Source organism: Crinia signifera, chromosome 5 (assembly GCF_055691185.1).
Source record: "Crinia signifera chromosome 5, ASM5569118v1, whole genome shotgun sequence".
NCBI lineage: Eukaryota > Metazoa > Chordata > Amphibia > Anura > Myobatrachidae > Crinia > Crinia signifera.
In genome coordinates, this window is record NC_139221.1 from 316450003 (window position 1) to 316472716 (window position 22714).

The 22714-nt window shown below is 48.6% G+C and overlaps 1 protein-coding gene across 8 annotated transcripts in view; it reads right to left on the reverse strand.

Moving 5' to 3' along the window:
• CYRIB (CYFIP related Rac1 interactor B) overlaps positions 1–22714 on the reverse strand; it is a 134959-nt gene that overhangs the window by 67400 nt on the left and 44845 nt on the right. The window lies entirely within an intron of this gene.

Genomic DNA, 22714 nt, shown 5'->3' on the forward strand with positions numbered 1-22714 from the left:
GCGCTGTGTGTTCATTAAGGCAGACTTCAAGGCAATCTGAGCAGCTCCGTGATGTAAAATTAAATAAGCACTTGCATTAATGTGTTCTTTCATGCATTTGGACAATTTCAGGCGAAATCTTTGAACGCGGCGCTCGTAAGCGCCCGCTAATGGGATCAGACTCCGGATGTGTTACCAGGCAGCGACGGGCTGACGTAGGGGGCGAATGCCGAGACGGAACGTTCTGCAGAGGATGAAAACCGGATTAGAAAACGATTTCAGCTCCTACGGGCCTAAGGATAACGTGGGAAGAATAAGGAAATAAACCGAGTTCAATCTATGGCTGGCGGGTAAACTGGAGAGGAATATTAGATTAAATCCGCCTTCAAAAGATCTGCACACGACATTTTAATCATGAACATGTGAGCCAGTAATCTCTCTCAGATAGCAGCGTTTCATACCACCAAGAGGAAACGACTGTCGCATATAGTTTATACAGTTAGCCCAGATCCTTTATACGTGAGGGGGGGGGGGGGGGGGGGTCTGACCGGTCTGATGATGAAGGAAATGAATTCCTTTATATCAAATTGATGTCAGCCTCCCATTTCCCGCACACAGATCTTATCGTTCGCTGAAGTGACCTTGCTAGAACTTTCCTCATCCATGCTGCAGCGAGAATCAAAATATACTGGTTGTAAGTATGAACACAGACTATGCGGTCAATGAGAAGACACCACTAATGGGTCAACAGTGACTAGGTAGACGCCTTAAAATTACCAACAGGTCGACATAAGCTTATGTGATTTTTTTTCCACCTATTTTTTTTTTTAAAGGTGTTTTTTCATACTTGAAACAAGTGGGCATAGAATGGGAATACGCTAGCGTACCGAGCCATGCAAAAAAACCCATGAAAACACTCACGTCGATCTTATTCATGTGGATCATTTTCTAGAAAGCATTAAAGAAACAATGCACGGAATCTGAATGGTTGCTATGGGCAAATTTCAGCTTTATTTACCCCTAATTCCCAGTATTTACCCCTGCCCAGAATACACAGCTTGCCGACGACAGGCCGACCCGCTTTCCAGCCGCAAACAGAATTCACCGCCCAGCAGATCGGATAAAAGGAGAAACATCATAGTGTAACAACGCTAATTACTATCCTAAATGTTTCATCTCTTAGCCACAAAACTACCGCTCACACACAAAGGATAGAACACACACATACACCTAGACAAGTGCCATGAGCCAGGTACTGTACTACTACTGCCAGGGCAGGCACACTTGCCCGTTACAGGTCCTGCTGGCAGATAGATTTGTGCAGGTGGCTGCTGATTAGTTACTGTGCGCGGGTTTCAGGCGCTGACCTTTCCAGACAAGAAGCTACATGTCCCCTCCTTAATGAGGAAATGCTCCCAACATGCAGAATATTACTTACACACAGTAACCCAATCCCCAGATCGTATCACCGGCTGCCTCCACCTTTACAATGCAAGGTTGGGGGTAGAGAAATGGCCCAGGGCCACTTTATGCAGGAAAGATAGGGGAATAACATAGGGGTTAAACGGTAGATATATTAAGCTCAGTGAAGTGATAATGTGGCTGGTACTTTATCACCGGCCAATCAGCTCCTTACTGTGAAGTTACAGACTTGGTTTGGAAAATGACAGGTAGGAGCTGATTGGCCGGTGATAAAGAACAGATGCTCCAGGCACTAGGACCCAGAGTATGCAGAGAGGTGCAACCTCCAACCGGATATGCTACTGCACATGTGCAGTCTGTAGCTCCTCCTCTCCTCTGGTGAGAGACCCATATAGCCACTATTTACCTCTCTTTGTGACGCCTATTAACCTCTGCATTACCACTGCGTTCCTACATAGCCTGGTACTGCTGGAAAACCCATTACCCTTGGTAAGGACACTCTGCGTGGCCTAGCAGTCACTTACACATCGGCTTTGCACCTTCCCAATAGACTATATCAAAAGGAAGTACATTTTAGGGTCCGAACCTTTGCCTTTGTGTAAGTGTGTTTTTCCACCTCACCAAGCCACTAAGCATTTTTCATTTGAACAGTGGACCAGCACTTAATCAGGGCACTTAGCACACGGCTATGAAAATAGTACTATAGTGCTATATATAGAGTATAGTACTCCACGGCTGGACGCATGCAATCATTACTATAGGACAGGACGCAGACGTAACCACTGAGCATAAAGCTGTATTGAGGAGAGGAGAGGGGAGGGGGGGGGGGGGGGGGGGGGGATTTTGCATAAGGACACCAGGTTTCCTGTCTGACAGCCTATTAAACTACCGCGTCAACTTGTATTTAAACACAGCAAAATCCATTGCTTTTGTCAACCGGGACAAAACAGCGGCGTTTAATAATTCAAGTCACTCTCCCTGGGTACCTAGCCACGTGATGCCAGACTGGCTTGTGGCTAGCTAGGTTTCAACACGTTCCCTAATAAAACACGTCCTCCCAGCCACCGTCAGGGAGACACTCAGCGTAAATCCCATCCAGGGATGTGTCTCAGGGAACGAGAGCAGATCCCCAAACAAAAGACATGGCTCAGGGCTACACTTAAGCATTCCCCTTCATACAACCAAAAGGCATCTCGCTCTCTCTTTCAGGAAGGAGAGCGGCCTGGCTCAGCGCTGTGCCAAGACCACAATGTCAGTCAGCAGAACATTGCCCACCAGATACCGGCGTGCTGAGGCTTGCCTAAATTGGACGGCTTTCAGATCCTCGAATGTCTCCTCCCCACCTGTGCGCGCCGCAGACTTTACAACTTGGAAGTTCACCTCAAGCAACGCATCCTCTGGTTTCTGGAAACAGCTGGCACGGCGCTCATCTCTATGCTGATCACATACGAACCCTGAATTTCATGCCTGGGGAAAGGATTCACATAGAAGCAATATTAACGGGGACGGAGGAATCTGTTCGCTACAGGAGTACAGAACGGCAGACGTGCCAGGGACAGGCTTCAGGTGTCTGGAACCACAAGGCCATAAGACAGCCATTAACGAGATGCATTCAGGTGTCCGTACAATAGTGGCATACAATCGCACATATGTATGGAACTATTAATAGCACGGTTTCTGGGTGACATCAAGAAACAAAAAGGACAAAGCTTTGAACGCGGAACTAAAATACTTTCAGAGGTGTGATAGAAACTATTCAATGCGAGAACAGCTTTATTCGCTCAGACAATCCGTTCGTGCGCACTGTCACTGTCCAATCCAGACCCTGCAGTCACTTAGAATAAATGCAGGTATACTGTACAAAACGTATTATCCCAACATAAACGTACTGACTGAAGTAAGAACAAAGGTCTGTTACATATAGTGTTTCACGCTGTGTTTGGTTGCACGCAGAGAAACGTCAGCGCTTGTGTTTTCACCGGTTCTTTATTGAGTCTCTCTATAGCTGATGGGGTTCATTTATTAAAGCTTCTAAAAATTAAAAGAGGTGGTGTTGCCCTTAGCAACCAATCAGATTCGCTCTATAATCTTGCATCCTAGAAAATGACAGACCGAATCTTGCTACGGGGAACACCACCTCTTTATTAAGAAGAAATTTTAATAAATTTACCCCTTATGATCAACATACACATAAGGCCGACCAGTGGGCCGATTCAGGCCTGGAAGCACATTCGGCCCCGCTTCCGATGGTTGGGCGACTGCCCATGCTCATTGTCAGTAACGCCCACGTGCAGGGCCTTCAGCCAATATCTCCCTCGGCAAGGCATTCGCTGCCTGATTAACAGGCGGAAGGTGGGCATGGTTAGTGGTCCCCCCCGAAGTTTCATGGGCGTGCCCACAGAAACGGTGGGCGTGCCCAAACAATCACGGAAAAGACTCGGGAGAGCCCAGTTTTTTAGACATATTAACTAAAATGCGGGAAAAGTGATGTTGCCTATAGCAACCAGATTCTAGTTATTATCTTCTAGAAGGAGCTAGATAAATGATCAACAGAAGCTGACTGGTTGCCAGGGACAACATCTCCACTTCTGAAAACCCCTCACAAACGTGTAAGACAATGGCCTATCACTGGGGGTTACGGGGGGCGCCTCATCCAATCAACGAAGCCTGGCCTCGTATTACTCTCTGCATAGATGTTCCCGCGTGTGAGAGTTAATGTGGAACAGGCTGCGTCCTATCTCCTCGTCATCTAATTTGTGTTAGAGCCACGCGTAACCTAATCCTCACCACGAGCCGTTACGTCCTAATTAACGCACAAATTGGAAAAATCAAAGAAAACAATCCAACGGATACATAATATATAGGGAAACAAAAGCCTTTCGTGTCCATGAGACCTCCTTATTACTGCCAAGTCTCCGGGCCCGATTCACCCCCCTGTTCACTGAGCTGCGAATTCGCACCCGAGCGGTTATCATGCTACTGCGCACTGATCGTACTCCGCACGCACGATGAAATCCATCGTCTACTTTTTTTCGCTGGCTGTTCGCAACTTGATGGACAGGTGGCTGGCGTATGTGGGTGGTCTTCTGACGTCAGCTCCGGCCCTGCTCAGCTTGTCTCATCGCAGCCGCCGAGAAAGTCCAGGGCTACTCGATCACTGCACATAGGGATTCAGTATGAAATCCCGGCGGTCGGGATCCCAGCGTTCAAAATCCCGACGCTGGAATCCCAACCGCCGAAATCCCGCTCATGCGCATAGTCGCGCACTCGACGGGAGTTTCGCATAATGGACAAACATGAGGGGCAATCGCGGGGGGGTCCAATCATGATGCACAGGCTGGGGGATAGTCACAGGCACGGCGGAGTTTACCTGCTTTCTCGGCAGCAGATATACGCAACCTAGGGAGCAGGTCCGAATTACCCCCATAGTGGGGAAACCCTTCGATGGAACGTGTGGGTTTGCCAATTATCGCAGCCCATTTGCCGGCTTGCACAGGGGTGGGTTTCACCTCTGGCAGGACAACAGGCTATCTGATGGGGTCCGACTCAGGCCCCCCCATTGCTAAATTAAATCCCCTTTTATAGGTTCACAGAGAGATCCTGTGGTGATGATTATTGGACAGGTAGAGGTATGTGAATGGGAGACGTGTACAAAGAGGTGATAAGTAAAATGCACTATATCCAGCAATATTTGACAGTTATATGGAACATCAGAATATATGAAAGCAGATAACATAGCGAAAATTCACTACTCTACTCAACAACTCACAGTTGTTGCTGCTGTCGGGGAGAGAAGAGTCCAGTGTCCCTGGCTGCTGGAGTCCGCCGCCACCGCTGCTGTTTCCCTGAGGGGAGGATAGCACAGTACATCGCGGGTCTCTCCTTCCCCACACTTTGTCTTGGCCGTCAGCCAATCAAAGCTCGCGGGCCGGCTCCTGATTGGCTGCCGGCCCGGAAGCTCTGATTGGCTACCAGCAGTCACAGTGAAATGATGGAGGGTGGGCAGGCGGAAGCAGCAGCAAATGGAGGGACAGTGGGAAGGGTGGCAGCGGCGGTGGATAGAGGGAGGGACGGGCGGCCGGCTGTAGAGTGTTCGAGCCACCCGGATCGCCACCGCGAGCTACCAGTAGCTCGCGAGCGACGGGTTGGCGACCACTGATTTAAACCATTTTTCTTACTGATCACTGTCTGTTTTCAAGCGTTTGGGAATCATTTTTTGATTGTCATATGCCCCCATACATTTCCAGGTTTTTGTTCCCACCAGATAGATTGGACAGATAAATCTGTACGCACCTTAAAACTGATGCAGGGCATGCTGGGATGTGTAGTTTAACAACAGCTGGATTGTCAAGGTTAGCCATCACCGGTCTATATTTACCAACACATTTACATATTTTTGGTGACCAAATGGCAATGTTATTATGATCTGTAAAGAACACCCATGGTTTAAACCCAGTGTGGGGAGGGAATGGGGCTGATTTAGCCGATGGGGAAGATATTCATCGGACTGCTGCATATTTCTCAAACATTCTTAAGGGTTGTACATCATTAGGTCGACCATAAAAAGGTCAACATTAGATCGACCACTAAAGGTGGACAGACTCAAAAGGTTGACATGGCTTTAGGTCGACAGGGTCATTAGGTGGACACAAGCATTAGGTCAACATTGGGAAGGTCGACAGTCAAGAGATTGACCTGGGGTTTTTCCCTTTTTTGACCCGAATATCGACACAGTCAACATGGACATTGTATCGGTGCACCGCATCCCCTCGCATCGCTCAGCACACTATTATATTCTTCCTCCCCGCCCATGAAATATCGCCTGTCGGCACATGTCGGCTAAAAAAAAAAAAGTGTAAAACACCATGTCAACCATCCCAATGTCGACCTAATGAACACAGTAAACGCAGGCCAGTGGGAGGGTCACTGACGTCATCAGCGGACGCCTCCACGTCACGGCCTTCGTAAGTACCTAGTGAGTTGCGCTGCGAATAGGGGGAGGAGTCCATTTGATGACGAGTGATTCCGAACGGATTTTCCCGTGCGTGTTCGTGCATATGGGCGGGATTTCACTCATGTGAGGAGTCGTGGGGCGGCATTCTGAATCGGGACCACTGTCTCCACCTGTACTCTTTAAAAGTATCAGAGAGGTAGGAGGCACATGGGTAACTTTCGTGGCCCGCAAGGAAAGGCTAAATCTATGGCAGTACTACCCAATCGAGCATGTCCTGCCATAGTATTACTAGGATCGGACATCAAGCACTAACAGGGCATGCTGAGACATGTAGTTCTGCAGCAGCTGGCGTGCCAGGCATAGTCTTCCCCTGATGTACAGTGTATTAGGTAATATGGGGCCCAGCGGGAAAAAAAAGAACGTAAATTCCAAGGGAAAATAAAGTAAGATCTAGGAATTCCAAACAGAGGTCTAACTGTGCTTTTTCGGGGAACTGAGATAAATTGAGTATAACGCACAATAATTGGCTTTTGCTACGGTCGGTAACTAACTGGCAGCTGTTAGAATGGGCTGAGGGACTGTAAAATACGACAGCGAGGGGCTGCCCGCTCACAAGACCTGCTACAGGCTGCAGAGCATGGTACAGAACGGACCCCCATTCAGTTAGGTTACCGTGTAATAGCTGTGCATCGGGTGGATATTACAGATTACTTCCCAAACCCCTGGACATGTAACTGATAAACCAAAATATGCTCATGGCAAGTACCCCCTCACAGTGTACATCAGTGGTTACAAAATGCCTCTCAATCTGAGTATGCCAAGCTGCTCATAGTACATGTAAAGTACTGAAACCACCCCTACCATAGAGTTTTATATGCGTTTGCTATTATTTGCATCACCCAGTATGACCGCCCCTTCCTGTCTAGATTGTAAGATCTCACAAGCAGGGCCTTCTTCCCTCCCTCACTCATATCATTATATCCTAGCCACCGCTGACCACAGCACTGAATCTATAGGCTCAGACGCCGCTGCTCCTCCCGGTAATATATTGTGTAGCAGCGGTTACATAACTGTCTCTAATGTTTTGTATTGTCTTTTGCATCCCTGTTCCTGCTCTGTATGCCCGTTTCTGCTTATGTACTTAGTACAGCGCTGCAGATCCCTTGTGGCACCATAGAAAATAGGACCCGGCAGCCATTTAAATAACAGCACAGGGTGATTCAGAAAGCTTGTAACCAGCACAGCCTTACACCTACCCCGAACTAGGTGGAAACCGGCACATTTCTTCTTACGCCTAATGCCGCATTTATCGCTCTGTAAACAAAGGTCCCTGGTAGACCACTCAGAGTTATTAAGTCATGCCCACTCGTAAAGCCAACCTGTGACTATGGGCACTGTTCTTCACATGCCCACACAGTGCCCTAGCTGGTAAGGAGAGGAATATTACACACAGAAGCACAAAGCTTTCCTTTCATTCCCTCATATGACCTCTTCCTCCAAGCCTAAATCTATTAGCGGGCACAAACACAGGCCTGACCTAATTAATTCAGAACCCCGTCATATTCATCACTAAATCCATACCGCTCGCAGGCACGGGAACCGCAGGCCAGATATTCTATTATAAATCGGCTGCAGCAGAGGATACAGCAGCGTCCGACTGCACAGTACCAGGAGCGCAGACACATAACACAGGCACGGGGCCTACCACCGCAGCGACATACAACCAAGCGAGCTCTGTGTATCGGAGAATACCGACCTCAAGGTATTTGTTTTGGGTGCGATGCGTTGTCTTAGATCTCCGAGGCCCCAACGCCAGGTGATACACAAAGGCATATTTTATGTTGCAGAAGTTTAGGCAGCTTTGGCGTAAACGTATATCACAAAAAAGGGAGCGCATATAAAAAATGATGGTGGATTAAGGAGCCAGTCAGCCACATCAGGGAACCAGAAGGATCTTTTAGCAGTATCCGGGTGGCTGACAGACGTCTAGGAGGACTATTATATTCTCCCTCTATGCCAGGCATGTCCAGCATGCTTTGCAATAGTTTTAGCATTCTCTAATAGCAAAACTGTGGCAAAGCATGCTGGGATGTGTAGTTTCACAACATCTGGAGGGCCAACGTTGGACAAGCCTGCTCTATGCGGACTGGAATGGTAAAGGAGCTTTGAGAAAAGAAAAAAAAAACATTAAAAACTCACATTGACTTTATTCTAGCGTTATTTAACATTAGTAAAACACGTATGAGAACTAGAAAGAGAGTTTCCGTCACCTTCCCTCAGCTGCACTGAAGCCTTTACTACCATCATCAAAAACCTGTTTTAAGTTCTATTATAAAGCAGAAGAAGACCCAACACCCCCGTTACTGTACAGTAATGTCTTTGTGAGAATGACACAAGTGTTTGCAGCAATGCATGAACCCACTCTACGCCCATTTACAGCTGCTCCGGCCTCTATAGAGATGCACGGGAGACAAGTCCGTGATTACATAACAGGTGGATGGGATCCTGAGGAGGGCAGATAAATCCAGGGGTCCCTCTGACATTCCAGAATCCAACAACAGAACACCACATTCTGGGAATGCTGCAAGAAATACTTATTCACCTCCAACTAGAACACATTCATTGGAAACTACAGTCTAGATTCCAGTGACTCCTCTTACTATTAATGACACAAATTAAGGTCTGCGGTAATAAAGTAATAAGAAAAACAGAAGTAACTCCGCCTGTGTTGGGGCACCCGCAATCAGACGGTGACAGTTATCTCGCCAGCGATGTCACACTTCCTCTACACTGTGATAAAATGGGGAAACGTGACAGCAATGAGCTGGCAATTAGGTTGTATATCTATAGTTACTACTGTATACAAATATCCAGTTACAGCTCAGATTTCCCCTTCAATTATACACAATGCTTTCTGGTTAATTCCAAAAGGGATGTGATCCTATAGGGGGGGGGGGGGGGGAATTCCCTTAAACCACAATAGAGGCAGACAGGTTATTGACTGTACGCCTACTCAGCCTATCAGCTCGCTGAGATGTAGTCACATGACAGTGGCATGGGGCATTGAGAGTCGGCATTCTCAGTTCAGTGTGCAAAAAGGTATTGTGTATGTGCTGTGTCAGCTCCCCTGGTGTATTATAATATTCTAGTTGTTAGCCCGTCGACATTCGTGTTCACTCTAGCACCCTGCGCCTTTCAAAATCTGTGCAATTCCTCCTTCCTGCCTGAGGCGTCACTCTCGGCTGTGTGTTCTGAGGACGGCATTTGCTAGCTTGGTGCCTATATTTCACAGATTCTATGATAGAATATCATCCATCTGCAAATCTATCGCAGCTACATTCAGCATCCGGGCGCTTGTCCCCCAGAGTAATCCGCTCCTACCTGGCATGTTACAGGCTGGGTTTGAAAAATGACAGGTAGGAGCTGATTGGCTGGTTGCTTATCACTCTCCACTTTGTCACTTTCTGAAACTTGATACATCTGGCCCATAGAGTTAGATCAGAATAGTGTGCATTAACTATAACTTTATTCCTCTTTGTAGAAGTCATTATGGGCTGAAAAGATCAGTCCAATTACACAGCCAGCAGCAGACGTCTGGTAACTCATTAGTTTTGTCACAGCTGTTGCACGGAAATAACAGGGAGATATGTGCGGGCTCTATGACTGCTACACGCCGGAGCAAGGAATAACACCACATTACAAGGTTATCTGGAATAAATGCACACGGGCCAAGAAAACACAGATCGCCACGTGACATCACAACTCCTCACATGGGCCACAACAAAATGGCGGCTCTATGACAGAGCCCAGAGCTCAAACACAAAAAAAACCCTGCAGAGGTTGCAATTTGAGGGGAAACAAGGCCGCTACTGCCCCCCGGCTAGTGGCACAATGCATTCTGCAAAAAGGGAGACAGGTGGACAGTTTTGGTGCACGCAGTGGGCTCATGACAAAATGTAATGGGGCAGAAGATAATTCAGAATTATAAAACTTCTATACTGACTGGTGGCTGATCACCTAAAGTGCAGTCTGCAGACTATTACCCCAATGTGTCACACTGCTGCGGGGACAATGGGACTCCGTACCAAGCATTCAGGTCACACCTTACATAAGTGGAATGGGTGATCCTGGGCCAGGATTGTATTCATTGCTGCTTCTGTAGTGGTTATACATTCACACTGTAGAACAATGTAGCTGGCACGGATTTTAAAAAATTGCCACGGCACACCGTCAGACCCCACAGGGAAAAACACATTGGTCCCCATATGAAAAAAAAAAAAAAAAAACACTCACACTGGTCTCCACAAGTAACACAAAAAAAAATACATTGTCCTTTTCATAAAACAAATATCACATTGGCCCGACATTTAAAAAAAAAAAATAGGAATTTAATACCTACCGGTAATTCCTTTTCACGTAGTCCTTATGGGATACTGGGAATGGTCTTAAGACATTGGGTATTAGAGGGTATCCGCAGGAGACAGGCACATCTATAACTTTGAAGCTGGGTGTACTGGCTCCTCCCCTCTGATTCCCCTCCCAGGAACCAGTTAATGGAAAAACTGTGCCCGAAGGAGAATGTACATATGAGAGGAATAACATATATGTCACCTATGTAAACATAAGTGTGAATAGTGTGGTGAGATTTATGCCAGCACACCCGCATTCATACAAAACAATAAACAACTATAATACCACCAACTGGGTGGATTTTCCTTAACAAGGTCACTGAACTAGACCCTTGAACCAGAAGACCATAAGGTGAACTTCTGAACTTAAACAGCAGAATAAGCTGCAGCCAGACCCCCGCACGGGGCGGGCGCCCAGTATCCCATAAGGACTACGTGAAAAGGAATTACCGGTAGGTATTAAATTCCTATTTTCACTAACGTCCTTGATGGGATACTGGGAATGGTCTTAAGACATTGGGGATGTCCCAAAGCTTCCAGAAAGGGAGGGTACGTGCGGAGACTGCTGCAGTACTGCCTGCCCAACCTGGGTATCTTCTTGGGCCAAGGCATCAAACTTGTAAAATTTTACAAAGGTGTGTTGCCCCGACCATGTAGCAGCTCTACAGAGTTGCAGAGCTGACACACCCCGAGCAGCCGCCCAGGATGCGCCCACCGATCTGGTGGAATGAGCCTTTAAAACCGGAGGGGTCGGCATGCCTGCCGTCACATAGGCTTGTTGGATTGTAGTCCTAATCCATCTAGCAATGGACTGCTTAGATGCAGGGTGTCCCTTCTTTTGTGCGTCATACAGAATAAATAGACAATCTGTCTTCCTGATTCTTAACGTCCTCTGGACATACACACGCAAGACACGCACCACATCCAGGGATACCGGAATATCCGGCGAACCAGATGCAGACGGGACCACAATTGGCTGATTTAGGTGAAAGGAAGAAATCACCTTGGGAAGAAAACGCGGGTTTGTTCTCAACTCCGCTCTATCTGAGTGGAAAATCAGATAAGGACTTTTACAGGAAAGGGCTCCCAATTCCGACACTCTCCTAGCCGAGGCTAGGGCCAAAAGGACCACTGCCTTCCAGGTGATATACCTCAACTCAATTGACTCCAATGGTTCAAACCAGGAGGATTGAAGGAAGTTTAGAACAACGTCCAAACTCCAAGGAGGTGTAGGAGGTACAAAAGGAGGCTGGATGTGAAGCACTCCCTGAAGGAAGGTCTGTACTTCCGGGATGACAGCCAATTTTCTTTGGAAGAATATGGACAGGGCCGAAATCTGTACTTTTAGTGAGCCCAAACGAAGACCCAAATCCAATCCCGCTTGTAAGAAGCACAACAACCTATTCAGGTTGAATTTTGCAGGGGGAACCTTCTGTTCCTCACACCAACCCACGTACTTTCTCCAGATCTTGTAGTAGTGCGTGTTTGTCACCGGCTTTCTGGCCTGAATCATCGTGGTGATAACTGATGAATGCAGACCCTTCTGAGCTAAGATTTTCCGCTCAGCCTCCACGCCGACAAACGTAGCCGCCCTAAATCTTGGAAGACGCAAGGGCCCTGTGTGAGAAGATCTCTCCTTAGAGGCAGAGGCCAAGGATCCTCGATCAGCAGGCTCTGTAGGTCCGAGAACCAAGCCCTTCTTGGCCAGTCCGGAGCCACAAGAATGGCTTCCACTCCCTGACTTCGAACCCTTTTTAGAACTCTTGTCAGCAGTGGTATGGGTGGAAACAGGTACACCAAGGGAAACACCCATGGAATTGTCAGGGCGTCTATTGCCACTGCGCTGGGATCCCTGGTCCTTGTGCAGTACATGGGGACTTTGTGGTTTAACCGGGATGCCATCAGATCTATCGATGGCTGGCCCCAACGGTCCACAATTGCTGCAAACACCTGTGAATTCAGGCTCCATTCCCCGGGGTGGAGGGCGTGACGACTTAGGAAGTCCGCCTCCCAATTGTCCACACCCGGGATAAAGATGGCCGACAGAGCCACCACGTACGTTTCCGCCCAGGTCAGGATCTTGGAAGCTTCCTTCATGCAAGTCCTGCTTTTTGTGCCTCCCTGGCGATTTATGTAGGCCACAGTTGTGGCATTGTCGGACTGTATCTGGAGCGCCCGACCTTGGAGGAGATCCTGGGCTTGTAACACTGCATAGTATACAGCTCTCAGCTCCAGGATATTGATGTGGAGTCTCGCTTCCCACCGAGTCCACTGACCTTGAAAGGTTCTGTCCATGGTCACAGCACCCCATCCCTGCAGACTCGCATCTGTCGTGAGTCGCACCCAATCCTGGATGCCAAATCTCCGACCTGCAAGCAGGTTCGACTCCTGAGTCCACCATAGAAGGGACTGCCGGGACTGATGCGACAGAGAAATCCTCTTGTACATCAGGAGATGAGAGCCCGACCATTTTGCCAACAGATCCAGTTGGAACACCCTGGTGTGAAAGCGTCCGAACTGAATGGCCTCGAATGTGGCCACCATCCTGCCCAATAGCTGGATGCATTGGTGAACCGACACCTGAGGCTTTGCCAAAATCACCATCACCAGGGATTGTATGGCTTCCATCTTCTCCCGAGGGAGGAAAATCCTTTTCAACTCTGTATCCAGGAACATTCCTAGAAAGAGGATACAACGCGACGGCGTCAGGGAAGACTTGGGGATATTTAGGATCCACCCATGCTCGGATAAAATCTGCCTGGTCCTTGCTATATCCTGCAGCAAGACATGTTCCGACCTTGCTTTGATCAGCAAGTCGTCCAGGTAAGGGATAATGTTGACACCCGACCTCCTGAGCAGTACCATCATTTCTGCCATCACCTTCGTGAACACACGCGGCGCTGATGACAGGCCGAATGGCAGCGCTCTGAATTGAAAGTGCAGATCTTTCAGCGCAAACCTCAGGAAAGCCTGATGTGGACCCCAAATTGGTATGTGGAGGTAGGCGTCCTTTACATCCAGCGATGCTAAGAACTCTCCCTCCTCCAGGGTTGCTATTACTGCCCGGAGGGACTCCATCTTGAATTTGTAAACCCTTAAAAAAGGGTTTAGAGACTTTAAATTTAAAATGGGGCGCACCGAGCCGTCCGGCTTCGGCACGAGGAACAGATTGGAGTAGTAACCCCTTCCTTGTTCCTGCAATGGGACAGGTGTGATAACCCGTGACGTCAGCAGGCGTTGTATTGCCTGCTGCAGGTTCACTCGGTCTGCCTGTAGAGCCGGCAGACCTGATTTGAAGAACCTGTGAGGGGGAGGTTTTTCGAATTCCAGCCTGTAGCCGTTGGTAATAAGATCTCTCACCCAGGAATCCAGGTGAGAGACTGACCATACTTGGCTGAAAGCTGACAGGCGACCCCCCACCTCGCAAGTGACTCCAGGGTCGGAACCCGAGTCATGCTGCCGGCTTAGAGGCGGAGGCATTAGCGGCACGATCCTGAGATCCTGTGCTGGCGGGCTTCCTGAACCTGCCACGGCCCCCTCTGGTGGCCGAGCTGGAGCCCCTCGCCCTCTGCCTGGGCCTGGAAGGCCGAAAGGACTGAGAAGCCTGAAAGGACTGGGACGTATGGCCCTGAAAGGGACGTTTTGCGTGAGTGGAAGCCGTCGGCAGAAAAGTCGACTTGCCGGCTGTAGCCTTGGATATAAGGTCGTCAAGTTCGCTACCAAATAACTTTTCTCCCTTAAAAGGCAAACTTTCCACGCTACGTTTAGACTCTGGATCAGCTACCCACTGTCTTAACCAGAGGGCCCTGCGGCCTGAATCCGCCATTGCGGAAGAGCGGGCATTTATAGCTCCAAGCTCCTTCTGCGTGTCACACAGGATCTTTGCAGTATCCTGGATATGGCGAAGTCTCTCTCCGACCTGCGCCATTGACATATCGGCCAGCATGCCTTCCTGGATTTGAGAAGCCCATGTATAAATGGACTTGGCCATCCAACAACTGGCGAGGACAGGTCTCTGAGACGCCCCACTCGCAGTGTACATGGACTTAAGGGTAGTATCCAGTTTTTTGTCTGTACTATCCTTGAGTGTTGCAGCCCCTGGGACGGGGAGAACCACCTTCTTGGACAGTCTGGACACTGATGCATCCACAACCGGAGGCTCTTCCCACACCGCTCTAGTGGCGGGATCAAAGGGAAAATTGGACTTAAACCTTTTAGACAGTTGGAAACGCTTTTCAGGTTGTTTCCAAGCCTCCTTAAACGTCTCATCAAGGTCAACTTGTTCAGGATAAACAATTTGCTGTTTCCTTTGGGACCCAAAGAACGGGTCACCTTCCTGCATGTCAGCTAAAGGAAGGTCTAACACTTCTCTTATTGCTGTAATAAGAGGTTCTGGGCCTCTAAGAGATGACTGTGAATCAGGGATCAGAGCCCCGTCGTCCACATTATCATCTGTGTCGTCACCCGCCTGTAGATCATCATCTGAATCAGGCAACATGGCGGTCGCAGCACGCTTCCGTGACTGGCCCGTGGTGGTGCTTATATTATCCACCCGTGCGGCTAAAACTGTTAAGTCCTGCTGCACCTGTTTGGTCTGCATTGTATTTGCAGCCAATTGTGTTGACACTGCCTGCAGCATGGTTTTAATGCCTGCCGCCCATTCAGGCTCCTGTGAGTCTGATTGAGGATTAATCTGGGATGAACCCCCTGTCCCACTCGTTTGAGTGGACATGCATTCCTCACAAGTAATCTGTGAGGTGGATTTAGGCACAAACTTGCTGCTGCAAATGAGACAGGTTAACTTCCTCACCATGTTGAAGGAATGAGTAACCTTTTTTCCACAAACACACCACAATCACAATGAAATAAATATGTATATATTCAGTGTGCAGTGTATAGCAGCTATATATGTGTGAGCTCTATCACTGGAAGTGTGTAGCTTAACAAGCACGTGGGGGAGCGCTCAGATTACACTGAGGAGACCAGCACACCCTGTACAACCTGAACTCCTATTTAGGAGTTGGTAACACGCATAAACACAGAACAGTGTGATCAATTAAGCGATCTTAGCGCTAAATACACTTGCTGTTTTCTGCAGATTTCCTCTGTCCAACACCTCACCGCTGAGGAGTGTATCTGGAGACAGTAATGGCGCCCAGGGAGAAGCAGGAAGTAGTGTATGCGCGCTCAGAGCTCTGGCCTCGCTCCGCTGAAGCCCCGCCCCCCTGTGATGGCGCAGGGGCTTCACTGATCTTTATACTGGCGCTGGCTGTCAGTTTTAATGGCGCCCTTACACTGAACAGCGTTTTATAGTGGGATCTGCCCTGGTAGCCCAGGGACTGTCACCCGCAGCCAGTTTGTGACAGGGGGTCTGCGCAGCCCCTGTGCAGGGTACCGCGTCTGCCGCCGCCACCATCTTGCCGCACAATGAGCCGGGGTACCCCACTGTGGGGACCCCGGTTTCTACTCACCACAGACGTCTTCGGACTGTGTCAGGAGTGTGCGGCATGCTGGGGGTGAGTATCACTGCAGCGCAATGCCCGTGAGTACAAACACCCTCTCAGGACAGTGGTCCTGCAGCAGGGACAGCTCGGTACCTTAAGAGGCCTGCAGCTGAACCCTCCTCAACTGACTCCCACGAAGCAGGGATACTGTGAAGTCCAACACTGTAACCCCAAAATAATAAAAGAAAATAAACTGAAGACAAACTCTCTGGAGCTCCAGCAGTGTGCATCCTCTCCTGAGGGCACATTTTTCTAAACTGGTTCCTGGGAGGGGAATCAGAGGGGAGGAGCCAGTACACCCAGCTTCAAAGTTATAGATGTGCCTGTCTCCTGCGGATACCCTCTAATACCCAATGTCTTAAGACCATTCCCAGTATCCCATCAAGGACGTTAGTGAAAAATCTATCTTATTGTCCCCACAGAACACACAAAGAAAACACACCCCAAGATGAACACAGTACAGTCTGTGCCAGTCTTATCTGCTTGCAGACCACAGGGAAGAGACCTTATGCCAATGCCAGTTGTTTTCAGTGCGTAGCGCCCCCAGGGGGTAGCATTAAAAATCCCCTCATGTGAACACCATACAAGTGAATGCCTAGCTGCCATTATGTTCTCATATGGAGATAGTGGGAACAGTATCCCTGAGCAGGCCCTCACCTAGATGTATGTGATTTATCCACTCTAAATTCGGTTTATGTCCTATGCAGTCTCCGGGCTGCTTCTTCAGCAACGAGACCTTGAACCGGGAGAACGAGACTGGCAATGACCCCATCCATGCGGGAGAGGGAGCGACAACAGCTACCACCAACCAATAAAGATCAGCTTATATCAAGGAGGAGGGGCCAGGAGCCAGATCTGGACCCACTGACTTCAGAAAGGGATGGTCTCAAATGCCCACAATATAGAGACAGGACTGGAGCAGAAGAGACCGGTAGCTAGTGGTGGTGGATGTACATTGGTGTGGGAATCTCTAGCTCTGAGAAGTGAAAGTAGGTCACAGCTCAAAGTGAAAATACATTGCAGAAGCCGCCTTTTAACTAATAGCATTAAGATACAAAGGCCATGCGAGATCAGAGGTCTATAGAAATACACTACACCAATATAATATAAATAAATGAAAGGGGAGCAGGAGCTTACAATCTAACCTGTCACAAGGCGGCATTAGTACAGTTTCACAATGTGTACCCACAATAGAAAGCAGCCTCTTATTCAGCGGTGTGTGACCCGTCTTTCTCTCATCAGGAAAGAACACAGGGAAGAGAAATATAAAGGAAGTCTTTATGCCATTCCAGTAGTTGTTTGGCATAGAATATAAATCTCTTACGTAAAGCAAAGTACAGAATATTATCCGTATCATCAATCACAACACATTCCCCTTCATCAGCCTGGCTCAGTCATTTCCTCATAACAGGCGGAACACCACAATATAGAATACCCAGCAGGCAAGCATGATGATCCCAGAGTACATGTAGGAGGTGGGTGAGGACAGCTTATAGTAGTATAGTAGATCGACATGAGAATAGTGTGCCAAGCTCAGCGTGGCGAGCATAGTGAAGGGATGCGGTACTGTGAAAATCTCATGTTGACCTTCCCATTGTCGACCTAATGCTTGCGTCAACCCTGTCGACCGACATAGTGTCGGCCCTGTGACCCATACCCAGCATCTTTAGTAAGAGCACAGGAACTGCCAGCCTGCCGTCACCAGCCACAAACAGAACCGTGTACAGCAGATTATACAGCAATGTAAGGACTGCAGAGTACCGGACCCGACCAGGTGGTTGTAACTGCTGCCCGTCCGACCACCCATCCTGGGCCCTCCCTCCTGGCAGCGAGGCGGGCGGGAAGCAGGGACGCATGCGATCCATCGCAACAGATCGCATGCGTCCCTGCCGCCAGGGAAGGTCCCAGCGGCTCGAAGGGTATCAGGTGCTGCAAGATATCGCAGCAGCGCAGGGTATCAGGTGTCCGTACACTGCTGCAAGATATCGCAGCAGTGTATGGGCATCTTTATATGCAAAACCAGGCTGGGCAAAACCCAGGTGCAGAGAGAATGCCTGTCCTGGGCATTGCTGGCACACTTTTATGGTTTGGCTCCGGAAATGCACATGATTTTTCGAACAGCTCGGATTATAGGGGCAATCTTTCATCGATTAGTGTTTTCACCTGTTTGACTCCATTTTCACCACTGCCATTTCACTTTTTTGGGGAGCGAAACGGGCTGTCCGAAAACTGGGTGAAAACAGCCATGAATTCGCCGAAACCACGCAAACTTGCGGCAATTTCGCCGATGCCCATGGTTTTCGCCCAGGCAAAAAAAAACCAGCACTGGGATTTAATAGGGGGGGGACTCGAATTCTCAGATTTCTGTCCTGGCCAAAAAAGTTTGCCCAGTATTGAATACCCCTTATTGGGCATCGATCTTAATAACCCAGAAGGGTGTGAGGTGCCATTCGGGGGCCATTTTAACACTGAAAACGGCACCCAAATTAAGCCTAAATTGCAGGGCCGAATTCGCTGAAAATTGCTCGCACCCCTAGGGAGGTGCGAGCACTTTCCAGCTAATTCAGGCAGACGTAAAGTGCGTCCGTTGTCGTGATGATTCGCAACAAGCATTAGTTAAACATGAAAAAGGTTAACGTCACCTAGACACTGTTGACCCATACCCTCTAAACTAGGTAACCTCAGGAGGGTAATAATGGGTTCACGTGGTATTCCGACCAATCCGATCAACAACTGAATTGATAAATCAGACGCAGAGCACCAAGACAATAACCGCAGCCCCCCAAAAGACGATGAGAGATGGATTTCCAGTGGGCATTCATAGTAGGTCACTTGGGTAGCTGGCCAGATACGGGCGCGCAGCAGGCATAGAGACACAGTTGCACTGACACAGCAGCTATAGGGCTTATCCAATGTTGAGGCGGATGGTGCGTCTTAGTACGTGCAATGGTGAATAGCGCCAGTGGCATACCCGAGAACTGGTTTCGGCATTTGCATAAAGACTCAGACGCTGTTGCGGAAATGTCGCAGTGGTGGCTCACGTGCGCCAGTCACATGCAGTGCGCGCAGCTGACCGGGACACTACGTTATGTACAGAGACCCTTCTATCGCTCACATCATTCATCAGCCTGTAACATGAAATAATAACATCTAGTACAAGTGCTATACTAGCACGGACAGAACACAAGGCATATATACAACGTCACATAGATATTGCAATCTCTCCCAGCAGCCGGCAGGACTGCGACTACAGCAATCCGCCAGGAGCCTGCAGGGCATCCATATCTCATGTAACATCACAGGCAGCGCTGGTCCTGCTAATCCGAGTATTTATATCACCAGATTACAGGACAGCTCAGGCCTGTGGCTACGATATAGGTGATCCGCTGTACCACGCTGAGCAGTGAGCCTGGGTTACGCTATAATAATACCTTGTGTGTACACAGCGCCTTCCAATTAGTATGCGTGGCAGGCTCACAAAGGGAGGAAGACGGGAAGGGTGGTATTAGCTAACCAACCTGTAATTGGGTAATAATAAGGAATAGGGACCAAGATCACACAGAGGGTGGATCATGTTGGAACGAAAACCTAGCCGGGCACCTTCACCCTCTGCCCAGCCTGTGTCACCCACACACACTATACCCCACGTCAGGAGAGCACATTTATAGTCTATGCTATAACAAGCACTCATTGTTAGGTCTACAGCAGTTAGGTCGACATGCAGGAAGGTCTACATGGGGTTTTTCGCCATTTTTTTTACCCGAATGTTGACACCGTCAACATGGACACTGAAATGTAGCACCACGTCCCCTCGCTGCACTCGCCATGCACTATTTTATTCTCCCGCCATGCCCTAGTGGATGGTAGTGCATGAAGTACTGCCTGTCGGCACATGTCGGCTCAGAAAACAGTGAAAAATCCCATGTCGACCTTTCTGCATGTCGACCCAATGACCATATATCGCATTAATGTACAGCATGGAAAACCCACTGACGACACTCTTGTGGCAATCTTGCTAATATCCCTTTCACACCGCACAATAACTCGGGTCTGACCCGGGACTGCGTGGGATGTGAAAGGGCCATTTAAAAAATTCTGGGTCCAGTAACCCGGTATTCCGACCCATTTAAAAGAAGGTTTTTACCTGGGTCGGACCCGGGGTTGCTGTGCAGTGTAAATGGGTAACCCGGGTTGCGCAACCCAGGTCACAATATAGGAAGGAGTTTGATGCACCTGTCTGTATTTATCATGTACTTGTCCTAAACTGCCTTGTACTGTAATTCATTATTAAATAGTTTTTTGCTCATGTATGTATTCAGGCGCTGCGGAACCTTGTGGCGCCATATAAATAAATGATAATAACAATCACAATTATATACCCAACATTCAGAAGGACCGACAAAAGCATAATCACCAGCGATGCACGGATAGATTAACACCGGGGATAGTAGATATTTAAAATGCTTCTTTGAATTCGTTCTACCATCAAAGAAGAAAAAGCATCGTATAGATGTGCATTACACAGAACACGCAGCCTGAAGGAACACTGGAGCCTTACATAATGCTTAACAATGCAATGCAGAAGCCGTCCTGCTACCGTTCACTACCTTATATAAACCAGGACACTGTGACAAGCCCAAACATTAGACACCGCTCACATCGGCAGTGGAGGTGGGGGGGGTAGTCACAAACCATGCCCTGGAGGCGATATCCAGATATGATTATTCCCATGGAGAAGACATAAAATGCTGCTCAATTTCTGTCTTCAAGACCAAGGTCATAGGAAGAGCAAATAGACATCCTTGATACAGGAGGAGTAGACGGTGGGTGGAGATGGTATGGAGTGTTAGGGGTGAAAGGTGACAAGATCGGGGGGTCATATGAACAAGAGGTCAACGGCAAAACCGGATAGCGTGAGATCCATACACATTGGGCGATTTTGCCCAGGGTGTATGGAAAAAATAAAGAAATGAAAACCTTCTCGGGCGGCAGGACCGCATGCAATATAGGACAATAAAGAACACAAAACGTGTCATGTTTAATTAGTCTGGGCCAAACAAAAGTGGCTGTAACAGGACTTCAATAAATTAGAGGACAATCCAGGTAACAAAAATTGATTTGTGATGTCTGGGAGCCCTTCTATTAAGGCCGCACAATCGCCGCAGCTGGTTCTCAGATGTGGCAGACTCCTGGTTTGGTCCAGAGCATCACCTGCACATCACAAGAACATCCTGCAGGGCTGGATAATAACAAGTCTCGCAGCCTCCCTTGTGGATCCGTCTAATCATTCAATTACACAATTATTTGCAAAACAATTATTATCTTGCGATTAAGGTTCCTAGGGGCATTATGTGGCTGGGCACCAGGGAAGGACGTCAGATGTCACTGGCATGTCAGGAGTAATTAGTACGGGTGATCCCAAACACAGGAGGAGCATGGTAACAATGAGAAAGCTGATGGATGGGCATAACAGCCCGGGTTGGTACAGAGAAAGATAACCATGGTGACATTGTTAAAGCAAGGCAGTGAAGAACAGGGCACGGTGAGGAAAAGAAATGGGTGAAGTGGTCATTTGTGGCAGAAGTGATTGTGCACTGGCATAGTAATAGAAGAACTGACTGGTTAAAGAGAAGGTAGTGAGCCAAAACAAGGTGAAAATGGGCAGCTAGGAGCAAGGTGGCATTGGGGTGTCAGGGGCAGTGTTTATGGTGGAGCCAGGACAATGATGGCACTAATCAGTTGATGGGTTAGGTGGTACTAGTCAATAAGTCAGACCGTGGGTAAGGTGGCACTGGTCAGACATGCAGAGTGTTGGTTTGGAGACACACCCCAGTCTGTCAGTGGGCACATTAGAAGGTAGAGCTTAGTCCGCCCAGAGAATGAGAAAGATGGCACTGGTGACTAAGGTAGAGGGTGGGAAGGGATGCCATGGTCAGGCAACAAAATTAGGTGGCATCCATCAGTCAGAAAGAGGAACAAGTTTGTCAAACAGGTAATTGGTTAGTAGTTGGCACAGCTTAGTTAGGTGACAATGGCCACTAAGGAAAAAATTAACTAGGTGGCACTGGTGACTCCAGAGGGAGTCATAGGGATGGTAGAGTGGCACTGGCTAGTGGGGCTAAGTATGGGTTATGTGGCACCAGTCAGCTGGGAATACGGGGAGAGGATGGTAATGCTCACTCAGGCAGAAGCTGGGTAAGGCGGCACTGGTCAGATAAAGTCAAACCGATCAGTCAGGAAGAGGGAGGGTAGGGTGGTACCAGTCAGTTGGGCAGAGGGTGGATGGCACCAGTCAAGGGGTGGGTTGAGTGGGGTGGCACTGGTTAGACTGTAGCATTAGTCAGGCAGATGGTGACACTAGTCAATCAAGCAGCCGGTAAGTAGATTGGCACAGGACAGCCAGGCAAAAGGTGGGTAGGGTGGCAGCGGTCAGTCAGGCAGAGGGT